The sequence below is a fragment of the Thalia democratica genome, chromosome 6 (assembly GCF_965202585.1).
Source record: "Thalia democratica chromosome 6, ktThaDemo2.hap1.1, whole genome shotgun sequence".
Taxonomy (NCBI): Eukaryota; Metazoa; Chordata; class Thaliacea; order Salpida; family Salpidae; genus Thalia; species Thalia democratica.
In genome coordinates this window covers 13,492,973-13,519,738 of record NC_139170.1, presented here as the reverse complement: position 1 = coordinate 13,519,738, position 26,766 = coordinate 13,492,973, and positions in this window count along the sequence as shown.

Sequence of the window (26,766 nt, the reverse complement as noted above, 5' to 3'; positions counted from 1 at the left end):
TTTAATGTTTTAAGATTTTTTCTAGAAAAAATTATCTTTCAATCTTATAGATTTTAAATTTATACACGATGAAAAATACTGCTATGTCTGATTGTCTGTGCAAGCAGCTGTGACGTTTAAACACTTTCTTATAACTCAAGTTGTTAAAACATTGTGATTGTAAATTATTTCTTAAACCTATACTACTTAAGTATCACTACTATTTGAATTAAAAAGAGTTTAGTTTTTCTAACAGGCTACCTTTGATCTAGGGAAAATTGTAATTAATACTAGGAGTGCACTACTATATATCCTGTGTTTGATTTAATCTTATAATCTTTTATAAAAAACTCAAATGCTTTTCTATGTTTTGACTAAAATTTCTATTTATGCTAAGGTGAACTTAATAAACTTTTTATCTCAAGTTGTGTATATTTTTACCGACTTGTTTGAAACAGTTCTTGAAAAAGCACTTTCTTTGTATTTCAGAAACATTACATGTCTTAAAACATTTAAGTTATTTTTTGATGTCTTTTATCTACTAACTTATTTAGATTATAAGTTGTTAATTACTTGAATAGTTAAAAAGATGCAATAAATCAACTAGTCTAATTTAAGTTACTTGACTAAACTAATTTATTTACCTTTAATATTAATTGAAACTAAATCTAGGTAAAATACAAAAACAGTCGGAATTTTTTTTTATTCACTTATAAAAAATTCTACATAGTTTTTTATATTTTCTGTATTCATCAGCATTGATGTTAACTTGGCATTATTTAACAAATGTTAGTGTTGAATCACCATAAAAGTTAATATAATAATATATTATATAAAACTAAGCGCCTTCTTCAAAGTAATATTTATAATTCATGTATTACTTGCCAGTCTACAAGCATTACATTAACAGACTGTAATAACTTTCTATTCTACAACAGTAATAGTACTTTAAATAAGTAATCATAAACCCCATGTACGGCAGAATGCTTTATTTGTTTTAAATTTCATGAAACAAGGCAAACAAGTATAATTCTTTTTTTTATTTAAGTTTATAAATAAATTATCTTTGTTAGATGAAAAAATTTAACATGTGTCGTAGTTTTAAATATCTTAGAAATTCAATATTTGTTTATAAGTTTATACGGAAACTCAGTAGCATATCTCGAAGAAAAAAAAATTGGAAAACAAATTTTCACTAGATGTGGGTTTAATACATAACCAAATTAAAAGAGTATTTAATCAATCAACTACCTTTTTGAATGAAGTCTTACAACTTAAAAAACTTACATAATTCTATTTGAAAATTGTTTCTATTGTAGTTGGTTAAAGAATATTTAATTGTTGAATTGAACTTATTTGGACTTGAGAATACAAGACTAGACTACAATTAATTTTTTCTTCAGTTAGAAATTTTTATTGTTATATTTTTTCTTAGAATTTATTTGTAAACAAATAAAAAAGATATCATACGGCGTTATTACTTCATAGACTTAAGTTAAAAAATGTGAGTTGTTTGATTTTGACAAACAAAACTTGTTATTCTCAGTCTTTCATTATTTTCGAAGTTTATTTTTGTTTGTCTAATAATAAGTAATACCCAGTTGGTATCAAAATTTGAATATTGTAGATAATACTTACTGTATAAAGTACTGTTTGCTACAATTTATATTAGAAGATTCATTTGGGTTACATCGTAACTTTATTTCACCACAAAGTTAATTCATTAGTAGGTAATTAGATAATGCATATTTACTTACTTCTAAGTGTCTTTTGTCTGACGATCTAGATCTTAATCACAGCTAAAATTACATGTTGTAGCAAGTCAGACTAAAAAGTTTTTATAACTTTAAAAGACTTATATACCTTAAAGTTTGTTGGATATTTACATCCAGTTTATAGTGAAACAAGACAAATTTTTATTGTTACAATCTTTAGCTAGTTACCTTAGACCAGGGGTCGGCAGCCTTCTACAAGTTGCAGGCCAATTTTCCTAGAAAAAGTTGGTCGCTGGCCGTGTTGTATAAAAAAGTCTTCGAGGGCCACACTTGTTTCACAACATTTGCAATAATCAACCTCAAAATACAATTTAAAATTAACTGATAAAAAAAATCTGATAAAATAAGCAACAGTAGCGCAGAGCACTACAAAATAGTAAATATTAAGTTATTAGTCTAATTTAAGATTTTTCCATAAAAATATTTCTTACAACTGTTTTTAAAAAGGTATGTATTTAGCTAAAAACCACCTTGCGGCATATTTTGGGCTGCATTTGGCTTTTGGCCGCAGTTTGCCACCCCTGCTGTAAACTGAAGTTTCTTTTGTACATCCTATTGTTTTAAGATGAACTTTAGGGCTACTGATTTTATAAAATAGTCAATTTCGTATATAAAAAATACTATTATTAGATCATTGCAACCCGCAGACAATCTTGATTTGGTTTATAAAAAGTGGTTTTGGTCGGAAGGATCCCTTGCAGATCTAGCTTTTAAACCATTTTGCTATTCGATTACTAGTTATTTTATAACAGTATTAAGTTTGGTTTTATTAAGATTACTATTGTTTATATAAATTTTAACGAAACTTGGACAAGACGTTAAAAGATATCTAAGTAATGTACGACTCGATAACCGAAAGATTTTTTCCTGTGCCAGGTCCTAGAACCAATTATTTTAAGCGCTTTTTTATCGTTCAATAAACAGTTTATCTTTTGATTAGTTTCTCCTATCTTGTGGTCAAGACAATGTTTTTGTTTTATCTGAGTAATCATAGAAGATGTCAGGTAGATTGAAAACTCCTTAGCTTTTTTTTAGCCAATCGGAGCTCAGCTGTTTTTAATATTTTCAGGAAGTTTTTTGTTTCGAATTTCATTGTTTGATTACTTAACTATCAGTTACAAATATGTGAAAACAAATCGTTTTATACGCCTTAGAAAAAAAAAATACACTTCTTTAAGTTGTATATAATTACATAATTTTTAAAACCATACTTAAATGTTGGTATAATTATCACTTAAAAAACTTGAACAGAATAACGCACATAACTTTTCTAAAGTAAATTGATATTTTTTAGGATAATAAAAGCAGATAAAATTAAGCTTACTTTAATACATAATAACTGCTTGTTGAAGTTTCAAATACTTTGGTAAAAATATGTTTGTTATATTTATTATCATTTAGATACGTCAATATTTCAAGATAGTGTTTGATTTATTAGAATTATATTCCTTGGACTATATTAAATTTTAACAATGAGAAATATTCAGTTTATTGAAATTAAACTAGCATGAAAAAAATGTTGATCATACCAGTGCGGTAGACAAGCCTTCGGTAGACTAAATTTCGTCCTGATAAGGACTCGTCAGTCACGAACAAAAAACCATAAAAAGCCTTTTTTTAAGCTTGTCTCACGGCATACGAAAGTCAAGGTTTCTGCTCTGCACACGTTCGCACTTTTTTTGTAAATCAGCATGACAAATACAATTAAAATTTAGAACTCGAAATAAAATGTTTTTTTCTTATGTTCGGATAATTACAATAAAATATAAAACTTTAATGAACTGATCTGTCAAACATTACTACCTAACTATGAGGGTAAAAAAAAAAAAAATTAAATAACATATAATTTAACTAGATAAGTTAGTAAAAATCTTTAAGCTTAGTTTAATAAGGTTTAAATAGTAATTTGAATAACTATTTATAACTGTATGTGATTAAATAAAGTTTCCTTGTCAAATGGATAAATTTCCCAAGGTATAAGTCTGAATTATAGTTAAATTTTATAATATAACCAACTTCAGTAGAAAAGTTTTCTAAATGTATAAAAAACGATACTCTAATATTACCGATTAAAACAGATTTAATAATTAAAACACTGCTGAAAATTGTTATTCTTTGCTGGTTAATATAGTCAAACATTTACTTTAAAGTTAGTTTTTTCCCTCAGCGATCCAGAATATCAGTACTAGTTAAAGTTTAAACCACATCAAAAGTGTTGCCTTAATTTTTATTAATTGGCTAATATTTGGAATTTTTTATAGCTTATACTTAAAATCTAAACTTTTTTTCTTAAATAAAAGGTTGAGTATAATATTTTCGCACTGAACGTTTTTGATAATTTTTTCACCAAGCCCGCTGTGTGATTGACTTTTGTTGGTAAAACTGACAGCCGGCAAAAAATATTATCAATTCCTAGCTTGAATATCTTTTCAAAACTACTTAAGTCACTATAAAAAAATAGTTCTAAAACTAGTCGAACAATTTTATTTTTACTTTCTACAAAGCTGTATCAAGTTGATAATCAGTATTATTATTAAGCAAAAAATACAAAATTAAATAAATAATTACTGAAACTAAACTAAATAATAAAATAACTAAAAAACACAATTAGTAAGATTAAATTTTATTTATACAATTTATTTGAAGTGATAAAATTAGCGTGCAAATAAATATATGTTAGTGCTATTTACATAATAAAGACAAAGAAGTAGTCAATAATGTTTATTATACGTCAAAATTAAAATTAGTCATCATTCAAGATTTTTACGCGTCTGTTAAAACAACAGTTGTTTATAAATTTTTGATGGCGTTCTTCTACTCAACAACGTGAATTTCCATATTCATCGAGGCCTCCATCTCAGGTTTATCTGAAAATTTAAAATCTTCATTTAGTTCACTAACAACAAGAACGTTTTGAGAAAATTTTAAGTTTACTAACTTCTAGGAACTTTAAAAATAACTTTAATTTAATTAATATGTAAAAATTTTCACAACAGTTTTAAGTTTACGAACATATAGGACCTTTTACTAAAATATTAAGTTTACTAACAACTAGGAAAGTTTTGCTATATTTCTAGGTTTAAAAAGATCTAAAATTTTTGAACACAACTTTAATATTGACGATATATAATTTTTATAAATTAGTTTAAAGTTTTAAATTAATAAATTTTAACTTCAAATATAAAAAGCTTTACTCCTACCTGTTGGCTGTACCGTTTCATCTGCTTCAGGTTCGTTAACATCAATGGAAGGTTGTTCATTGTTCGGAACATAATCTTTTAAAAGCTCACTAAAGTCCTCAACATTGTAAAGATGACGCAACTCTTTTGGAAGATTTTTAGGAGGACTGGATGGTACACTAAAGTCCTCTACATTGTAAAGATGATGCAATTCTTTTGGAAGATTTTTAGGAGGACTGGATGGTACACTGAAATCCTCAACATTGTAAAGATGGTCGAACTCTTTTGGAAGATTTTTAGGAGGACTGGCTGGTACACTGAAATCCTCAACATTGTAAAGATGGTGCAACTCTTTTGGAAGATTTTTAGGAGGACTTGATGGTACACTGAAATCCTCAACATTGTAAAAATGGTGGAAATCTTTTGGAAGATCTTTAGGAGGACTTGATGGTACACTGAAATCCTCAACATTGTAAAGATGGTCGAACTCTTTAGGAAGATTTTTAGGAGGACTGGATGGTACACTGAAATCCTTAACATTGTAAAGATGGTGCAACTCTTTTGAAAGATATTTAGGAGGACTGGCTGGTACACTGAAGTCCTCAACATTGTAAAGATGGTGCAACTCTTTTGGAAGATTTTTAGGAGGACTGGATGGTACACTGAAGTCCTCAACATTGTAAAGATGGTGCAACTCTTTTGGAAGATCTTTAGAAGAACTAGCTGGTACACTGAAGTCCTCAACATTGTAAAGATGGTGGAACTCTTTTGGAAGATCTTTAGGAGGACTAGCTGGCACACTGAAATCCTCAACATTGTAAAGATGATGGAACTCTTTTGGAAGATTTTTAGGAGGACTGGCTGGTACACTGAAGTCCTCAACATTGAAAAGATGGTGGAACTCTTTTGGAAGATTTTTAGGAGGACTGGATGGTACACTGAAGTCTTCAACATTGTAAAGATGGTGGAACTCTTTTGGAAGATCTTTAGGAGGACTGGATGGTACACTGAAATCCTCAACATTGTAAAGATGGTGGAACTCTTTTGGAAGATCTTTAGGAGGACTAGCTGGTACACTGAAGTCCTCAACATTGTAAAGATGGTGCAACTCTTTTGGAAGATTTTTAGGAGGACTGGCTGGCACACTGAAATCCTCAACATTGTAAAGATGGTGGAACTCTTTTGGAACATCTTTAGGAGGACTGGATGGTACACTGAAGTCTTCAACATTGTAAAGATGGTGGAACTCTTTTGGAAGATTTTTAGGAGGACTGGCTGGTACACTGAAGTCCTCAACATTGTAAAGATGATGCAACTCTTTTGGAAGATTTTTAGGAGGACTGGCTTGTACACTGAAGTCTTCAACATTGTAAAGATGGTGTAACTCTTTTGGAAGATTTTTAGGAGGACTGGCTGGTACACTGAAGTCCTCAACATTGTAAAGATGGTGCGACTCTTTTGGAAGATTTTTAGGAGGACTGGCTGGCACACTGAAGTCTTCAACATTGTAAAGATGGTGCAACTCTTTTGGAAGATTTTTAGGAGGACTGGCTGGTACACTGAAATCCTCAACATTGTAAAGATGGTGGAACTCTTTTGGAAGATCTTTAGGAGGACTGGATGGTACACTGAAGTTTTCAACATTGTAAAGATGGTGCAACTCTTTTGGAAGATTTTTAGGAGGACTGGATGGTACACTGAAATCCTCAACATTGTAAAGATGGTGGAACTCTTTTGGAAGATCTTTAGGAGGACTGGATGGTACACTGAAATCCTCAACATTGTAAAGATGGTGGAACTCTTTTGGAAGATCTTTAGGAGGACTAGCTGGTACACTGAAGTCCTCAACATTGTAAAGATGGTGCAACTCTTTTGGAAGATTTTTAGGAGGACTGGCTGGCACACTGAAGTCTTCAACATTGTAAAGATGATGTAACTCTTTTGGAAGATTTTTAGGAGGACTAGCTGGTACACTGAAGTCCTCAACATTGTAAAGATGGTGGAACTCTTTTGGAAGATCTTTAGGAGGACTGGATGGTACACTAAAGTCCTCAACATTGTAAAGATGGTGGAGCTCTTTTGGAAGATTTTTAGGAGGACTAGCTGGTTCACTAGCATTTACACCTTCTCCTACATTTTCTGGATCTGCAGTCGCGTAATCAACATTTCTATTGACTATTTGGATTGGTTTGGACGTCGCTAGTGCAACTAGCATCAAACACACAAGTAGTAACTTTTTCATATCTTTTAAAACACGCCTAACTAAAAAAAACTTTTTTTTTGTCATTTAGACACTTATTTATCAAAGACAAAAACAATGTTCTATTTCCATAGGCCACTCTCTAGTTATCAAAAGAAACTATACATTTAAGCTAACAGTAAAGTTAGAGAAGGAAAATCTTTACTTGAGTAAAAAGTTTTTAAACAAGTAACAATTTGCATTTACCGCTTTCTAAAAACTAAAGAAGCTTCCGAAATACGGTGTTTTTTAGTGAGAAAGTTTAATTAGTTACGAGAGTTAACTTAGCTCGATTAGCATTTTTAGAAAATCTAAAAAATGTTCAAACTTTAGATCAAATTATTTTCCTTATCTCCAAAGCTAACTAAGTTTGTTTTTTTATTCTATAGAACGCTCCTTTGCCTTTAATTTAAAAAAATCTATTGGATAGCGATTAAAATTTTTGAAATGGGTCCCTTTAAAAATTTTTTTTTTTTGAATTTTAAGTTTCAGACAAATAGTGATTTTTTTTTTGTTTTATTTTAATGTTTTTACTTTGCTGTGTTCTCAAGGGTCGTGGTTTTTTGTCCTAATTTCTAATATTCTAATAATATATACAAATATAATCGATAGTAAATTTCAAATACTTTCAATTTTCTAACGGTCAATGTAGCAGAATTGTTTTTAAAACTTATTTTATACACAAAATTAAGACTTTTTTAAAAGGTTTACGCTTTTTTTATCTAAACTTTTTTATGTAAAACATGACCCATGTATGTTTTACTAAAATTATCATTAATTGAACATAAAATCCCTCATAAAAGAAATGTAAGTGATTTCATGTTCAATTAATCATAACTTTAGTAAAATGTACCACGGACCATTTAAAATATTCATAATTAAGTGATTTAAAATAAATAAATAATTCTTTTTTTTTGCTTCAGTGACCGTTAGAAAATTGAAGGTTTTTGAAATTTACAATCACGCATATTTGTATATATTATTAAAGTATCAAAAAAAAAAACACCCACCCTTGAGAATACAGCAAAGTAAGGATATTAAAATAAAATAACAATAAAAATATTATATTTTTGGCTAAAACATCCGTTATAAATCATCTGTATATTATTCTCATTTTAGTATTTATTTTTTAAATACTAATTTCTAGTTTTTATGTATTTATTTAAACTCAATCTTTTTTCAACAAATTAAAAACTGAAAAAGTCAAATTACTCAAGAGTGAAGTCTCATTACAATTTTGAGTAATTTTGAAACTAGCAATATAGCTTTATAAATCAAAACAAAACTAAATCTCTTATTTTAATCAGTATAAGACAATGTTAGTTTCAATTGAGTCTTTAACTCATCTATAAAAAGTTCAAAAAAAAAAAACTAAAAACTTCTTAGTAATTTAGCTGTCACTAAAAATAAAAGTTCAAGTGCCAAAACTTTTTCCGGTAAAAATTTCAATATAATTTCTTTTTGTATGATATCTTAAACAGTTTAATTTTAAAAAACTATAATTTTATGTTAGCGAAAATCTGCCTTAGTATAGTCATTTTTTGATTGACTTATACAGCTGTATAAAATAAATTGATTATTTTTTCAACATTTTAACTTACTTTTTCTACTAGGCTAGCAATTTAATTAAAAATATTACTGAATGAAAAGGTTAAAAATAACTAAGGGTTGCCGTTTTTTGAAGAAAAAGTAACTTGAATCTAGCCCGAATTACTTAATTAATTAAACAAGTTTAAGTCAGCCTGAGTTTAACAAAAGTAAAAGTAACAGCATAAAATATGAAATAATAACATTTAAAAATACTTAATAACCTAAAGATATTTTAATAAAAAGAAAGTAATTTAAAGTGTAGAACAAAAAGTAAAGTTTAAAATAAAAGTAGTCAAAGAAAAACCGTCTCGGATTTGAAAAAAAAACTTTTGTTAACCTTGACTTTTATAGAGCATCACAAATTCAAACTAGCCTGATTTGGCCTGGGTGTGTGGCAAGTCTTTAATTAGTAAATTTTCCAAAAGCTTCACTATTATTTTATAATTCATAAATTAAATAAATTATTTAAAAAAATGAAAATAATTCTGACATATTTAAGAAAAATCTGAAAGTTACTTAAATGGTTTAAAGAATATTTAAACTATGTTTGCCTGAGTTTTTATACAAAAACCAAAAAAAAAGTTTTTGTCATTTTTGAAACATCTATACTGTTACATTTAACTTTTGTAATAACTAGGGTATATGGGTTGAACTAAAAGCTAGTATTTTTTATTTTTAAAGATATATAACAGCTAATTAGGCTAAAATTGTTAAATTTCATCATAGTGCTGTTACAACCTTTGAAGTTATGTTTGAATAACTCTATGAAAAAATATAATATTTTGGTCCTTATTCTGTATAAATATCTAAGCATATTTTATCAATAATGTTATTTCATATTCAACTTAAAATGATAATTTTTTTAAGCTAAAATGTGTTTAGTAATGATTTAAAAATTAAAATTTAAACTGTACTTAATTTTTATAATTCAAAAAAAAAAATTATTCGTTCAAGACTTGATTTTACAAACTAAGTTTCGGTCAAAGACCTCGTTAGCGCTTAAATCAGGGTTGTCACTCGTTTTTTCAAAAACTTTTCCAGGTTCTAAAAGTACACATTTTTGGGTCTATTTTTACTTTAGTTTAAGATAAGAAACTGCGTTAAATAGTTTAAAAACATTGAAAAGATACAGTAAAGCTACTTTAAATATGTTTTTTAATGAAAAAAAGTTTTGATGGTTACAAAATTTTTTTATTAATATGATAGATTTTTTTAGTCAAATCGAAATTTTACTACCGAACATAAAAAAATTGTTAAAATTCCAGGTTTTTTAAATTATTGGTTCTTCAAAATTTCAAGTTTTTCCAGACTTTATTTTAAATTTCCCAAATTCCAGGTTTTTTTTTTTGCCTAAATTGTCAAATTCCAGGTTTTTCAATGATTCCAGGTAAAATGGCAACCCTGTTAAATAAATCTAAAAAGGTATGTAACAGTCATGGAAATTAGCATTTAAACAATTAAATAAAAACAAATTTTTACTCATCAAAATATCACTTAAGATTAAATTTATAGTAAAAACTAAACTTTAGTTAAGTTTCGAAATCAATATAACATCAAGTATAATAATAAAAGCTGTATGTAGCTTTCTTTTTTCTTCTAGTTAATTCGCAAAGTAAACATTGCTTAAGTAAAAATTTTGTTAATTGTGCTTTAAGTGAGCTTTAAGTTGAGATGCATCTCAAACATGCTTTAAGCAATGTTTACTTTGAAAATTAACTAGAAGAAAATAGAAAGCTGCATACAGCTTTTATTATTATTCTAGTTGTATAATTTATTTTTAAAATTAACAAAAATTTAAACTTTACTATATTTCAATCTTAATATTAAAACTTGTTTTGTTTTTAAGTAAACATTTTAAGTAAAAAATTGTTTTTATTTAATTGTTTAAATGATATTTTCCATGAATGTTACATATCTTTTTAGATTTATTTAAGCACTGACGAGGTCTTTGACCGAAACTTAGTTTGTCAAATAAAGTCTTGAAAAAATAAATTCTTTATTTCTCCTCTAGTAGTTGGAATCTCTTTATTTGTTTTCTAAAATTCAAAACATATAAATATCAAAAAAACAGATAAAAATTTTTATGGTGATTTTATTTATAAAAATATTTTAAACATCCACAAACTAACAATAAAATAAATCACTAGAACTTAACAACAACATTACAACTGTCTGCAAAAAGTGTTTACTCAAATAACTCATACCACTTTTTTGGTAAGATATATATAAGGTTTATGCTACTTATTAAACATTACATCAGTGTTTAATAACACTACTTGATTGGTTCTCCACTTGCATACTCAAGTTACCTTAAATCTTACACAATATAAACGAGTTTCATCAGATTTTATATACAGGTTTATGCTACTTATGAAATATTACATCAGTGTTTATTAACTCTATATGATTGGTTCTCTACTTGCATACTCGAGTTACCTTACATTCTTACACAATGTTAACGAGTTTCATCAGACTTGGTCATACTTGAGATAAGACCAATATAACTAATTTAGTGTTAAATTAATCTTTTAAGTTGTAGCGTAATGTGTTACTAGTAGCTTAATTGAGCTTAAGTAAGCTTTAATACTTTGACTCATTTATTGTTTATTATATAATAGAGTTTTATTAATATAAACATTTACCGTAACTGATACAAATATAAACTTTTTTAGTTCTAAAAAGAAATATTTTTAAAACACAGAACTTTATATGTCTAATAAATAAAAATAAGTAAAAACAAAATACACGCAAAAAGCTCATTAACTTAATACCACTAGACTTATAAAAATCTTCTTTTATAACCTTTCTATTTAAAAGAAAAAGTCACAGTGGGTATAAAAAAATATAGTGTTAGAAGTCATAATTAATATAACTAAAAAACAATAAACCTGGACTAATTTTTACTTTTTCCTTAAAATTGAACAAGTATGATAAACCTCAATAGCTTCAAATATGTGAACTTGAAACTCATAGTGTATGTACATCGTACAAGTCCTGATTTTAATTGTACACTTGAGTCATCCGAAGATTGCGTATATACTTGTGATAAGACTAATATAATTAATTAGTGTTAGGTTTGATGTTTTAAGCTGTATCTTATTGTCTTATAGGTGCTTAAGTATATTTTTAATTTTTAGACGCTAATCCTGTTTATTTTCATATATATTTTTATTAATTAGGATAATTGTTTATTATTGTTTAATGCAGTTTGAGGTAAACTAATTTAATTTATTAGTTTGTAAAAGCAGTATGAATATAGTTTGTTAATAAAGTTTATTAAAAGTACTAATAAGTTCTTCTAAGTAATAAAAATTTGTATGTCCAAGTATTATTTATTACATGGTTAAAACTAGTAATAATTTGTTCAAGTTACTATTTATTTCTTAAGTAATTAAATTTTATGTAATTTGTTTTAAAGTAGCGACAACAGATTATTACAAAACGATAATCACTTCAAAGCGTAATAAAATTCATCATTATAATTAAAGTAATCAATTTAATATTAAAAAAAATAAATGTTAAAAAGCATAGTAAGTTTTAGTAAAGATTTAAAATAATCTAAGTGCTTTTTTTTTACTCGTATAAAACTTTTTAGCTATTGCGGGAACACAGAAAAAAATGTTCTCTATTTTTTAAAAGTTTGTTAGGAGTTTAGCGCCCGAAAAGTCCGTAATATGTTCTCTTTCATAATCTAATAACTACACTTTATTTTAATTTAAGCTAACAAGTTTTTGAATCTTATCTCAATAAAATTATATCCAGTATCTTTAAAATGCGTAGTTAATTTTTACATACTTTTCTATGATACAAAACTTTAATAGTAAATTACTCTCTTTTCTCCATAGCTTTGTAGGTAAATTTAAAGTAAAATGTGATTTTAATTTTTATTTAAATCTGATCAAATTAATTGGCCTATGTTTATAGTTTAAGGTTAAGTTGCAGGTTAATCCAAGAGAAGTTTTGTGAAATTTTGTGGTAATGTTGTAATATATAAAACATAAACTTTAACACTTTTATAACAAACCCCAAGTTTAACATTTATTGCCATGCCAGAACCCTGATGTTAAATCATTTACAAAGTTGTACTTTACTTAGGTAAATGCTTAAACAATTCCAAGTCGATGCTTCAAATTAAAATTTGTTGTTCTAATAGAGAACTGACTTTAAGCAACTAATGAAATCACTACAATGAAATACAAAACTATTTTGAATAAACTGTTTATTTTCTTTCGAAAACCATACAAGTATGTTTTTAACGTTAATCATAATCTTTAATTCGTTATATTTATTTCTAATATGTTTTAATTAATACATGTGTTTTAACTTTTCCGTTGACACACAGAAACATGTAATAAAAGAAGTATACTGTATAATTTAGTATAATTATATATTCCAGTAAATTTCTTTCGATAGGATCTTTTTTTAGCAAACGATTAAATTTAATTTTGCATTTAGTGTCATTCAAATATTTTTATAACCTAAAAGTTATTTGTTTCTTATTAATGTCTTTAATTTTATGAAACACTGTGTGTAGAGGTTATCATAAAACATTATGAAACTATTGCTTTATAAAAACAGTAAAGAAAATTTATTACAGCTTAACTTTAATTTCAATATTTTTAAGAATTTTGTTATTATTTTATTTTCAACTGATCTTAATACTTTATCAATTGATATTATACTTTTGATATAAGTTTTTCATATTTAAATTAACTAGGTTTTGTACATTAAAAACGAATGTTTTGACTTAACAATCTTAGAGCTTGGTCAATTTCTGATTTGACAGTAAAGAGTGGAAAAAAATATTTATTTAAGGGAAAAAACATGCTGTACAAGCCATTCTCAATTAAAAAGCTTTCTATACGTTTTATTAATAATGCATCGAGGATAAAAAGGAATTTTAAGGGAAGATAAAATAAAGTAAATTAGCACTAGATTCGATTTATCCATTTACATGTTATACATTTTTTTGTACAATGTATAGTGACGTAATAATAATATCATCTTCGCTTTACAAATTGTAATTATACATAACCACTTAGTATCTGCAGGCTCAAATTGATAAGCTATGGTTTTAACCTTTTATGATTTTTTGTGGATAAAGTTATCTTCCAATCTTATAGATTTTAAAAGTTATATACGATCAAAAATACTGCTATGTTTGATTGTTTGTGCAACAGCTGTGACGTTTAAACACTTTCTTATAACTCAAGTTGTTAAAACATTGTATTTGTAAACTATTTCTTAAACTTATACTACTTGAGTATCACTACTATTTGAATTAAAAAGAGTTTAGTTTTTCTAACAGGCTACCTTTGATCTAGGGAAAATTGTTATTAATACTAGGAGTGCACTACTATATATCCTGTGTTTGATTTAATTTTATAATCTTTTATAAAAAACTCAAATGTTTTCCTATGTTTTGACTAAAATTTCTATTTATGCTAAGGTGAACTTTATAAACTTTTTATCTCAAGTTGTGTATATTTTTACCGACTTGTTTGAAACAGTTCTTAAAAGAGCACTTTCTTTGTATTTCAGAAACATTACATGTCTTAAAACATTTAAGTTATTTTTTGATGTCTTTTATCTACTAACTTATTTAGATTATAAGTTGTTAATTACTTGAATAGTTAAAAAGATGCAATAAATCAATTAGTTTAATTTAAGTTACTTGACTAAACTAATTTATTAAATTAGTTTTAAAATTAATTGAAACTAAATCTAGGTAAAATACAAAAACAGTCGGAATTTTTTTTTATTCACTTATAAAAAATTCTACATAGATTTTTATATTTTCTGTAGTAATCAGCATTGATGTTAACTTGGCATTATTTAACAAATGTTAGTGTTGAATTACCATAAAAGTTAATATAATTATATGTTATATAAAACTAAGCGCCTTTTTCAAAATAATATTTATAATTTATGTATTACTTGCCAGTCTACAAGCATTACAATAACAGATTGTAATAAATTTCTATTCTACAACAGTAATAGTACTTTAAATAAGTAATCATAAAACCCATGTACGGTAGAATCTTTTATTTGCTTTAAATTTCATAAAACAAGACAAACAAATATAATTCTTTTTTTGTTATGTTTAAAAGATCAAAAAATTTCACATGTGTCGTAGTTTTAAACATCTTAGAAATTCAATCTTTTTTATATGCTCATACGGAAACTCACTAGCATATCTCGAAGAAGAAAAAACATATGAAAAAAAATAAATTTTTACTAGATGTGAGTTAATAACATAACCAAATTAAAATAGTATTTAGTCATTCAACTACCTTTTTGAATAAAGTCTTACAACTTGAAAAACTTTCATACTTCCACTAGAAAATCGTTTCTTTTGTAGTTTATTAATGAATACTTAATTGTTGAATTAAACTTATTTGGACATAGGAATACAAGGCTAAACTACAATTAATTTCGTTTTCAGTTAGCAACTTTTTTTTGCGGTGTTTTTTTCTGAAAACTTATTTGTTAAAAAAAAGATATCGTACGTCGTTATTACTTCCTAGACTTAAGTTAAAAAATTTGAGTTGTTTGATTTTGACAAACAAACCTTATCATTCTCAGTCTAAAATTATTTTTCCAATTAGTTTTTGTTTGCCTAATAATAAGTAATACCCAGTTGGTATCAAAATTTGAATATTGTAGATAATACTTACTGTATAAAAAGTACTGTATGCTACGATTTATAGTAAAAGATTCATTTGAGTTACATTATAACTTTATTTCAACACAAAGTTAATTCATTAGCAGGTATATAGATGTTGCATATTTACTTACTTCTAAGTGTCTATTGTCTGACGATCTAGATTTTAATTACAGCTAACATTATATGTTGGAAAAAGTCATTTAAGTGGTTTGTATTTGATTCTTTTACTTAATATTTACTTTATCTTTTTAACTAAAAAAAAAATAATTTTTATAACTCTAAAAGACTTATATACCTTAAAGTTGTAGGATATTTACATCCAGTTTATAATGAAACAAGACAAACTTTTATTGTTACAATCTTTAGCTAGTTACGTTAGACCAAAGGTCGGCACGGCAGCCTTTAACAAGTTGTAGGCCAATTTTCCTAGAAAAAAGTCTTCGCGGGCCGCACTTGTTTCAAAACATTTGCAGTTATCAACCTAGTAATACTATTTAAAACTAAAAACCTGATAAAATAAAAAAAAACAGTAGCGCAGAGCACTAGTAATTAGTAAATATTAGCCTAGTTTTAGGTTTTACCATAAAACTACTTCTTATAACTGTTTTTAAAAAGGTATGTTTTTAGCTGAAAACCACCTTGCGGCATATTTTGGCTTTTAGGGCTGCATTTGGCCGCAGTTTGCCACCTCTGCTGTAGACTGAAGTTTCTTATTGTATTAAGATAAACTTTAGGGCTACTGAATTTATAAAGTAAACAGTTTCGTGCATAAAAAAAAAATAGTATTAGATTATTGCATTGCAACCCACAGACAATCTTGATTTGCTTTATAACGAATGGTTTTGGTCGTCAGGATCCCTTGCAGATCTAGCTTTTAAACCACTTTGTAGCATGTTTGCTATTTGATTACTAGTTACTGATAAAATAACCACGATAATTACCGACTGAGGGTTAGGGATAACAGTGATAACAAAAAAAACTTAGATTAATTAAAAAACAAAATGAAAAATTTAAACTAACTTTAAAAATAATTGTAAATATTAGCGGAGCATTGTCCTGCTAATATAATAATTGTTTATATTAGGGAAAACCCCAAAAATATAATATTAAAAAGTACCTCTGAAAAAAATAAATTTAATAAGTGAAACAAGCGCTCCTACCGATGGTAATCCTTTTTTATAATTGCAAAAATTTCCTAATTATGCAAGTTTTTCCACATGCAGCTGTTTTATGGTTTTCATTGTCTCTTTTTTTATTCAATTGTTTTTTTATTAATTCCATAGTGTTGTTGGTCTGTTATATGTTAATCATAACAAGTATGTATTTTTACATTGTTCATCTTTGTTAATTTTTATAAATTGTTTAAAACTTGTTGCCCATGTGATTTTTTCAGTTTTTTTGAGATAAAAATATTTTTTTTTATGTTTTCCTAATATTTTTCAAATAATTCTTTAAATGTGTTAATTTTTTATTAATATTTTATATTTTTATCGTCTTCTGTTTTTTCATTTAGTTTTTTTAGTGTGTTGGCCTCAGATAAAATAATCCATCTGAATACATGTGGTGGGTGGTAATAATTGCCATTTGGAAACTTTGCTGTTGGTTTTATATGACTTATAGTTTTAAAACCGTTTTTTCTGAGCTTATTATCTGGTGTAATAAATCTGAAAATTCTAGTTTTTCCCTTTATGTTGGCACTGTTTTAAATTGCAATTTCAGTTCATATTTATTAAAATTTTCATATAGTTCTTTTACAATTAGGTTTGACTTATTTACAGGACAATAAAAAAGTGTAATCTATTTATCTTTTATAAATGTAGCACATATTTAGATTTTTGTTTAGTAATATAATGGAGTGCAATATTAGCTAGTGGGAATACCTGGATTATTTTTGTAAAGTTTGTTTTGTAAATTTATGTAATTGTTTTCTAGGCAGAACATGATGGTTTTTATTATTTGAGTATTCTTGTTGTTATTATAGTTTAAGATTAAGGCACTCTTCAAGGAAGTTTTTTATTATTTTTATTTAAGGAAAGGATATATGTGCTTTACATTTAATGTGATTATATTAATTTCTTCTTTTGTTTCTTTTAGTTTTAAATCAAATATATCTTCAAGGTATTGGTCACTGTCCTTGCAGTATTTGTTTATTTCAGTATATAAAAACTTATTACAATATTTTAATTAGTTTTTCTACCATGGTGGTAATTCTAGATAGGAAAGTGTTGCCTATGGCCCAAATCATTCTTGTTTGTATCATTTCTTATGTTTATTGCTTTAATTTATTCAGGGTTTAACTTATGGGTTTTGAAGTTTGGGTAAATATGGCCAGGGTTATTGTTTTTAAAATATTTTTATTTTGGACTTTTGACTTTAGTAAGTATATTGCTTTTGTTGGTACTTTTACCAGTTGTACAAAATAGTATTTTTTCAATTTTGTTAAATTTTCTACTATAAGTTCTGCTTTTGTTTTGGTTAATTAAATTATTCAAAAAAGTATTTGTATTAATTACTTAAAATTTTTCAGTTCTTTAGAAATTATGTGTATTATATAGTCTTCATACTTGAAAATTATGATTTTTCAATCTTTGTATGAGTTCCTTATGACTATTTTATTAAAATTAACTATTTTTTAACTCGTTTTCATTTCATTATTAAAGTTATTATTAAATCATTTTTTTTTACTTTTTTTGTAGATTCTCTACTTTCTAGTGTATCAGTTTTGTGTATTTTTTTACTTCTTTGCTTAAGTCTGTTTGTGGGGATAACAATGGTGTGGAATTTTTTTATTTATTTGGGATATTTGTTCTGCTTCTTCTGTATCTTTATTTTCATGAAAGTCTTTCCACAAGGTTCTTCTTATATAAGAAATTCAAACTCTTTTTTTTCTATTTCATCTAACCATGGTGGTGTAGGTACAAAATTAAGTCCATGGTTTAGGAGTATTCGTTGGTTATCTATTATTTATTTAAAACATTTACTTTTGATGTATCAATAAGGTTATTAATTATTTTTTGAAAATTTTGTCTTGATTTATATATGTTTCTATCATCTTTATTTTATTTTTTTAAATTTGCTGTTTTGGTCATGAAAGTTTTTTTATTCTGATTTTTTGTTTATCATGAAGCCAGTTAAGCTTTATTATATAATGTGACCCTTTTTCTAATCTTTTATACCACAATAAAGCTTTTTTATTTAGTTTTGGCCTAATTTTTTTTTAATAGTTTAGTTTAAGTGCTTGGTTCTACAAGTTGGCAACTTAAGACTCTTTTCTGTTGTGATAATATTAAATCTAATTTCTTAAAATCAAGTGATGGTAGTATAATATTAAAACCTATGCATCTTCTTAAAAATTCATCTTTTTCTTTACTGCAATATAAATTCAAATTTTTTTGTTAACATTTTTTGTAAACGAGAGACTACTCTTTTGTTTATGAACTTAAAATAAATTGTTTGGAGGTAGAGATTGAACAGCTTTGAATTTTGTAATCTACAGATATTAAAATTGGTTTAAAAAACCATAAAAAATGTCTTAATTATTTTTCAAAAACAAAGATCTTTTGTTTATTATATAAACAATTTCAATGCTGTTGAGAATTAAATTGCTTTTAGAGGTAATTAATAAATGCATTTTTACTTTTGCTATGTTTAAATTAGGAACTAAAAATCAAAATTGATGAAAATAGTACTCTAATATGTAAAATTGTTAAAAAACTTCCTGTAACTTTTTAAAATATTTAAAAAAATAATAAAATTTCTCAGAATCTAAGTCGCGGACCAACTGCGGCCCTCGAACATGTTTTTTTAATGGGCTGCGGCCCGCAAAAGAAAATTCTGCAGCCCGCGAGCATGTAAATATAGCCCGCTGAGAAAAAATATATTTAAAAACAATTTTTTTTCCAGTTTTTTTCCCAGTTTCATAATAACTTTCTTTTTACAACATCAAGTTGTTAGCTGAAAAAAGAGTGTAACGGGAGCTTGGATTTAAAAAGCTATTCATAAGATACCTATTTAGTAAAAAACAATACGCAAATGTTTTCCATTATGTCCTGGTCCAGGACTCCTGGACATGACGTTAAAAGGTATCCGAGTGATGTGCGACTCGATAACCGAAATATTTTTTCGCGCACTAGGTCCCAGGACCAAATACTTTGAGCGATTTTATTTTTGTCGTTCAACAAACAACAGTATTACGTACAAAAGTAAGCACAGTGATTAACTAAATTGTTATTTATTTACAATTTAGGTATTTTGTTTAACATGTTTGTATACGTAACTTAATTTTATAGATGTTTTATCACTGTAAGTTATATTTGAGTGTGCACAAAAATATTTAAAATACCATGTTAACAAAAAGTAAGGTTTTTGAAAAGTTTTCATTGCTTTTTAAATTAATTTCTATGCACACCAATGTACAAAGATGCTCAGTTTTTGAACCACTTTTTATTTAGTACTTAGTTAGATTAAGTTTAGTTTATGCATATTTTTTTATTACTGTTGTTTTTACATGTAATATCAAAGTGAGTACAGACACATTTAAAACAATATATATAAATAAATTAAAACAGTTTTTGTTCGGTATGCATTTTAAATTTTCAAACAATATATTTTGACAAATTAAGTGTTGCATATGCTGATTTTATTATAACACAGACACTTTTTTTTGAAACTACCTATTTAGGAATAGTAAATTTATTAAGTCTATAAATTCCTAATCAAGTATTTCAAACTAAAGCTTTTAAGCAACTTATTATTGCCACACATTTAGACTAAGTCTGGGTAGTTTGACGACTTTTCAAATCTACTCACAGTGTTGGTTTGAATTTATAACATATTTTTAACCTTGCAGCTGCTATAGTTTAAAATATTATCTATACTAATTGTATACATACAAAAGTGAATAATTAGTGTACCCAAAAAAAAACTTAAATTCTGGAAAAGCTTTAAATTTCAAAATTTATGCTAAAAATGCCTTTAAAAACCTGGAATTTGAGAACTTTGATAAAAAAACAGGAATTTTAAACAAACTTTACATGTAAAAAATGAAACTTCGAGTTGACACTAAAAATCTAACATAAATATTTTTTTATTGAAGAAACACATTTAAAGTAGCTTAACAGTATATTTTTAATGATGCTATATTATTTAAGACATATTTTTTAGCTTTAATTTTACACTAAAAAAGACCCAAAAAATTTTACTTGGAAAACCTAAAAATTTCTTAAAAAACTTAGGAAACCCTAGAGCTGTTTACATTCTTTCTAAGAGATAAAAATGGGAACAAATGTTTATTGTTTGACATATGTCATGTTTATACAGCGCATGAAAACTTATTTTTTTACAAAAAAAGCCAATAAAAAGATGGTAGGTTATTAAAATATATTTTTTCTATTGTTGAAACTTATGCAACTTTTGTGGTTTATTAAACTGTTTTGCGTTTACCCCTTTTTCAACGTTAAAATGCTTTTTGTTTAATTTAACTGATCAATGAACTTATCATTTAAGTTTCAATACTAGTGATTAGTGTTGCTACACACTACTAAGGTTATCTAAGACTTTATTCAAATTTTATGAAAATCAGGTAACTTGGTTCTTTTATTACTAATACTACACAAAATGAATTAAGTCAGTTTTCAATTTTAGGCATAAAGGCTTGCTTTTTTAACTCAAATAAGATTGCCAACCTGAAATTTGTATTTTTTCAAGTTAAATATTTAAGTTGAACTTTTTAAGTATTTAAGATAGTTAAAATTATACTAAGACTTAAATATATTAGTCTATGTAATTTTTGTTCTGATAAACATGTATTTATTAAAAAGGCATTCTATTTGTAGCTAAAAGTTATTAAAAATAATAAACTGAATAACAGTAAGAAAAAATTTAATGTGACTAAAGATAAAACCAAGATATTATCTAATGTCACTAAAACTGCGGCCCGCGAAGACTTTTTAAATTTGAAATTTTGCCCGCGAGCACCAACTGCCTGCCGACCCCTGATCTAAATAGACAAACTATTACTTGAAATTTATATTTACAGTAACTAAGGTAACTATAAACAATAATTGTAAATAAAACTCAAAAAGTCCCCTAAGATATAACTCAAATGAAAAACTGTATTTTAGAACACAAATTTTTAATAGTTTAAAAAGTTTAAATTGTTAAAGTTTTTTCAATGGTCTTTTAAACAATTTTCAATGCCTGTAGATTACAATGTTCAAAGCTGTCCAATATCTACTATAAAAAAGGCAGACTACCTCTAATCAGTTCATTAAAGTGAAAATAAACACCCAGCTTGCTATCATATTATACTATTTTCTTTTTTGTTGAACTTTTTATAGAGAAATGCGGTAAATATTATTTACTTACACAAACTATTTTTAGAAAAACATTTAAAAATGACAATTTTTTCAATGTCTTACGAAGTTATTCCACGCGTGTTGAATTACAAAAATTGTCTCGATTCCTGTACAGAAGATGACCATGAAAAAATAACAGCTGTGTTAGAAATACTATCGAATTTCCATATGACTTTTGAAATTCTACTCGAAACACGTATAGGAAAATCGGTTACAAACGCATATAAAAAGTGTAGAAGTTGTGAATTCTTGGCGAAATCGTTGAATTACAGGTGGAAAAAGATAGTGAAAAAAGCATTCGAAGTTCCAGAAAATTTCTGTAATGCTAAAAACTATATCGATGATCAAAAAGCGGCATTAACTCATAAGTTTAAAAAAAAAACTGACAAAATAATAGCATTAAACCAAGCTGAAGAAAAGTTTGTTTAACCAAAAGTACCAAAAACGAAAACAATGAAAAGAGATCAGAATACTTAAAAATATGAAAAAATCAGTAAGCTAAAAACACTGAATTTAAGTAAAAAAAGACTCAAATAACGTTATAATGTGAACAAGATAAGTAAAAAAAAATATATTTTTGATGCTAGTAGATTTCTCCTATAAGAACTTTTGATTTTATTAGTTAAACGAAATAGTCTAAAATATATATTCGAAGATATTAAGTAGTTAAAAGTATTGCTACAAAATCATTTAGCTAATTTTATCAAAAGTAAATTTGGCAGTTTAAAAATATTTGAAAATAAAATAACAAACTATTATCTTGTCTTCTTCACTTGAATAATGCAAAATTATACTGCAATATAAAAGTTTTCTTTTTTTAATTACGCTTTTTATAATAAACTGGTTTTCAAATTATACAGATGTATACTGTGTTTAAAATTAAAGTATTGGTCACGAAAGTTAAGTTCATATAGTTAACATAGAGCACAGTTAAATGCCCAATCTAATCTGTTTCCATAGCTTCTTCTAACAAATTGTAATTTATTAGTTCTCATAAAAATAGTCGTAAGGCCAGCGTGATAGCAAAATGATTGTACTAAGTTAGCTGGGAACGGGTCAAAATTTTACCAAGACATATTTGCACGAAGATACTTTTGCACAAAGACAAATTTGCACGGGGGATCAAAATTGCACGAAGACAATTTTTCACGTAGGAGTTTTTCACAAAAAACAGAGTAAAAAAGTTATAAAGAAATATACAAAAAAATAGACAAATTAATAAAAAAACTAGCAGTAAAAATAATTACCTATCTAGGGTAAGGGTTAGGGGTAACAGTGAGAATAAAAATAAAACTAATAAAAATTAATAACTAACGCAAAAAAAAGTTTAAAATTTGTTAATAAAAATATAAAACGAATAAAACAAGTTACCGACCGAGAGTAAGGATTAGTAGTAACAGTGATAGTAAAAAATAAAAGTGATCTAAAACTAAAAAATAAATAAAAAATTCAAACTGTGCAAAAAAGTCTTAGTGCAAAATTGACCCTTCGTGCTGAAGTGTCTTCGTGCAATTTTATCTACGTGAAATTTTGTCTCCTCGTGCAATTCTGTACGCTCGTACATATTGACACCTACCCAAGTTAGCTAGTGTGCACTAGATTTATCTTTAGTAATTTCTTTTACATAACTTATAACATTTGAAAACCTACCTAATTTGTTACAAATTCCGTAATATTTATTACTTTATTTTAATTTGAACCTCTTTTTTTGCAGTATTTGTTGTAAATGATAAAAAGTGTTTTATTACGCGGGCCGAAATATTTGTAAAAATTATAAAATTTTACAAACATTTTACGTAATTTACTAACATAATAACCATTTAATAGCACTATAAATGCTAAAAACAGATGAAATTTAAAATAGTACCTAAAAAAATCAATTTTATTTGTTTTGAAGAATTTATTTTCACGCTAAAACTACATCGCGGCTATAAGAACTCTGCCTTGCAGGTTAGATCTGGCCTTGAAGCCGTATTTTGCCAACACTTGCATTAAAAAAAGTTTGTTAAAATATTCTGAACAATACGTCCATAAATTATACAAAACTAAATAACAAAACAATTTTTACCAATAAATACGTGAGGTAGAAATAAATAATACTTTAGAAAAAAGGCGTAAAAATACAAAAGATAGCAACTGACTATAATCAATAAAATTTGACATAAAACTTTCCAACCACAAACCATAACAAACTCAAGTTGTTACGAAACGATGTTCTTAGAAAAGTTTTCATCGGAATTTGGCAGGCCAGTTTTCAGGTGTTTTCACGCTAAGTTACGTCGCAGGCAAGATGTTTCTGCCTGGCAGGCTAGATTTGGCCTCTAAGTTGTATGTTGCAACCCCTCACATTAAAATAACAGGTTTGTCTAAATAATCTTTAAAATACTTCAAAAAAATTTGCAAATTTCATTAACAAAACTACTTTTAATAAGAAATACATGTAGTAGAAACCAATAACACTTTTGCGGTGTAATAAAAAATATACAGCAATCGACTTAATTCTATGAAAGTTTAAAATAAAGTTTTTCCACCTAAAATTTATTTGTTACAAAACGGTGATATATTATAAATAGCATCGACACTTGGATGGCCAAAGGTGAGTGCCTTAAGGCTTCGATGACGCATAATACTTTTAAGTATATATGACATACATGTTCGGCAAGTTCTTAGAGCAAGTTGTACAGTTTTGTAAGACAGTTATTGGTTAGCTTTTAGTAATGTTTTATTATATTTTTTTAGAAGGTTGCACAAAACAACATACATAAGGTTATAACTTAAGGTTTAAAAGAAAGCAACTTCAACGGACGCATAACAATTCTATTTCTTCCAACTTAAGTTCCGGCATTTCAAGTTTTGATAATTTTGACTCCGAAATGTCAACATTTGATACATGCTATGTAAGTATAGCTTGTGGTTAATATTTATGATATATTACTGTTTACGGTTGACTTTGCTCTTATATATATCTCAAGTTTTCTTTAAAAAAGTTTCTGTATTTATTTTAGCTGCTTTATATCGAAAAATCATTTGATGTTTAAAACAAGTTGCTAAAACAAGGATAAAAATTATAAAGCTTGCAGAGGTAGCTTTATTGTATATATTTTTAAATTTATTTTACCTCAATAAGACTTAAAAGGGGAACGCACAATTTTCTTAACGATATCAATTAAGCATAACTGTTTTTACATTTTTGTATTTCCTTTTACAGAGGTGGGCAAGGGACAACACGCGACGGTTTTTGCTTGGAAACACATTTTGCAATTAAACAAAGTTGAAATTAAATGAAAGTTACTTCGAAATTCGGTTCTTTATTTTATTATTAGTACACAACAGTGCTTGTCTAACATTTATAACACTGACACTTTACTTTAGATATTTGTTTTAACTTTTATAGATAACTTTTTCACAACTTGCGGCCTGCTAAGACACTTTCTGACTAATCCGGACCTATTTCATTTGTTAAAATATTAAAAATAATAATTTACATAAAATAAAGTTTGATATTTTTTCTAAACAAAAAAAACTTACAAAACATTAAAGCTTTTACTAATTAAAAATATAGTCCGGTATGCGAAATATTTTTTGGTAAATCTGGCCCATCGACTAGAAATATTTAAACCCATTTACCTGACAGTTTTGTTCTTAATCATAAAAAGCTTTTATTTTGCTCACCATTCTGACCAAAACATTAACTTGTGTAACTAAAAAATAGTTAATAAAATCAAGGAAATAACACTTAATTTTGCGGATATTTACGTAATAAGATTGTAAGAGAAAGAAAACGTTTTGTTAATTTTTCTTGTTATATACATTCATTATAAAGCAGTGACAGCAAACTGCGGCTCACAGGCCAAATGTTGTTCACTTAGTACTTTTCAGCTAAATGTAGTTTTATAAAATAGTTAAAAAATTATTTGCGGTAAAAACTTACATTTAAGCTTTTAACTAAAAGTTAAGAACTACTAGTCCTTTATCGAACCTTTTATTATCATATTTTAGATTTTAAATGTTGTTTTTTTTTTATTGATAGTAACAGCTATTTCAAAATATCTGTTGCTCGCGCGAAGGACTTTTATACATACAGTCCGTCCCGCAAGCAGTTTGTTTTAGAGAGTTGGCTCGCATCTTAAAAAATGCTGCCGAGCCCTGTTATAACCACCAAATAGTATATATTTTAGTTTGTGCAATATGTATTTCTAACAAGTTTTGTTCAAGTATTAGTAAACCTTTAATTAGATAAAAATGTAGGTTTTTGAAAAATTAGAATTTCTAAATTAATTAACATATACATGCATTGGTATTTCGTTTATGAAATGTTTTGGTTAGCTCATTTTTTGCTGATTTTTTCTATAAGTTTTCATCTTTTAAATAGTAGTTTAGCAAGTACAGTTTAGCATGATAATTATCACAGTTTAGCATGTTAATTACAGTTTAGAAAAAATACAGTTTAAATTATAACAGTTTAGCATGTTACAGTATAAACTAAAAAATGACAATGTAACATGTTAACTAGATGAAGTAGTATATAATATGTTTTAATAAAAATCAAATTGATACAAAATATATTTTACTATACAAGCAGATAGTCAGTTATATACAAAAACAAGTAAAATATTGAGTCCATAAATTAAGTACTTAACAACACTGAATAAAAATAATAACTAGAAGTAATTATACGAATTAATATTAATAAAAATACTAACTGAATATAAATTACAATACATAAAGCTTAAGTGAATACCTGTTTTATTAAACAACAGCTGTTTTGAGTGAAAGAAAATGTTATCCTCAGTTTTAAAAAAAACTGTGATATTAGCACCTTGTGTCATAATAAAGTTATTATTTTGAAAAGATTCTTTTTAGTTTTATTGTTTTAGTTTGATTTAAAGAAAAGTTTTTTAAAACAAAACTATTTGAAAGAATAGATAGTAGTAAAATATGGTTTACTTAACGGTGCAAAGAGATAGTTTTTAATAACAAA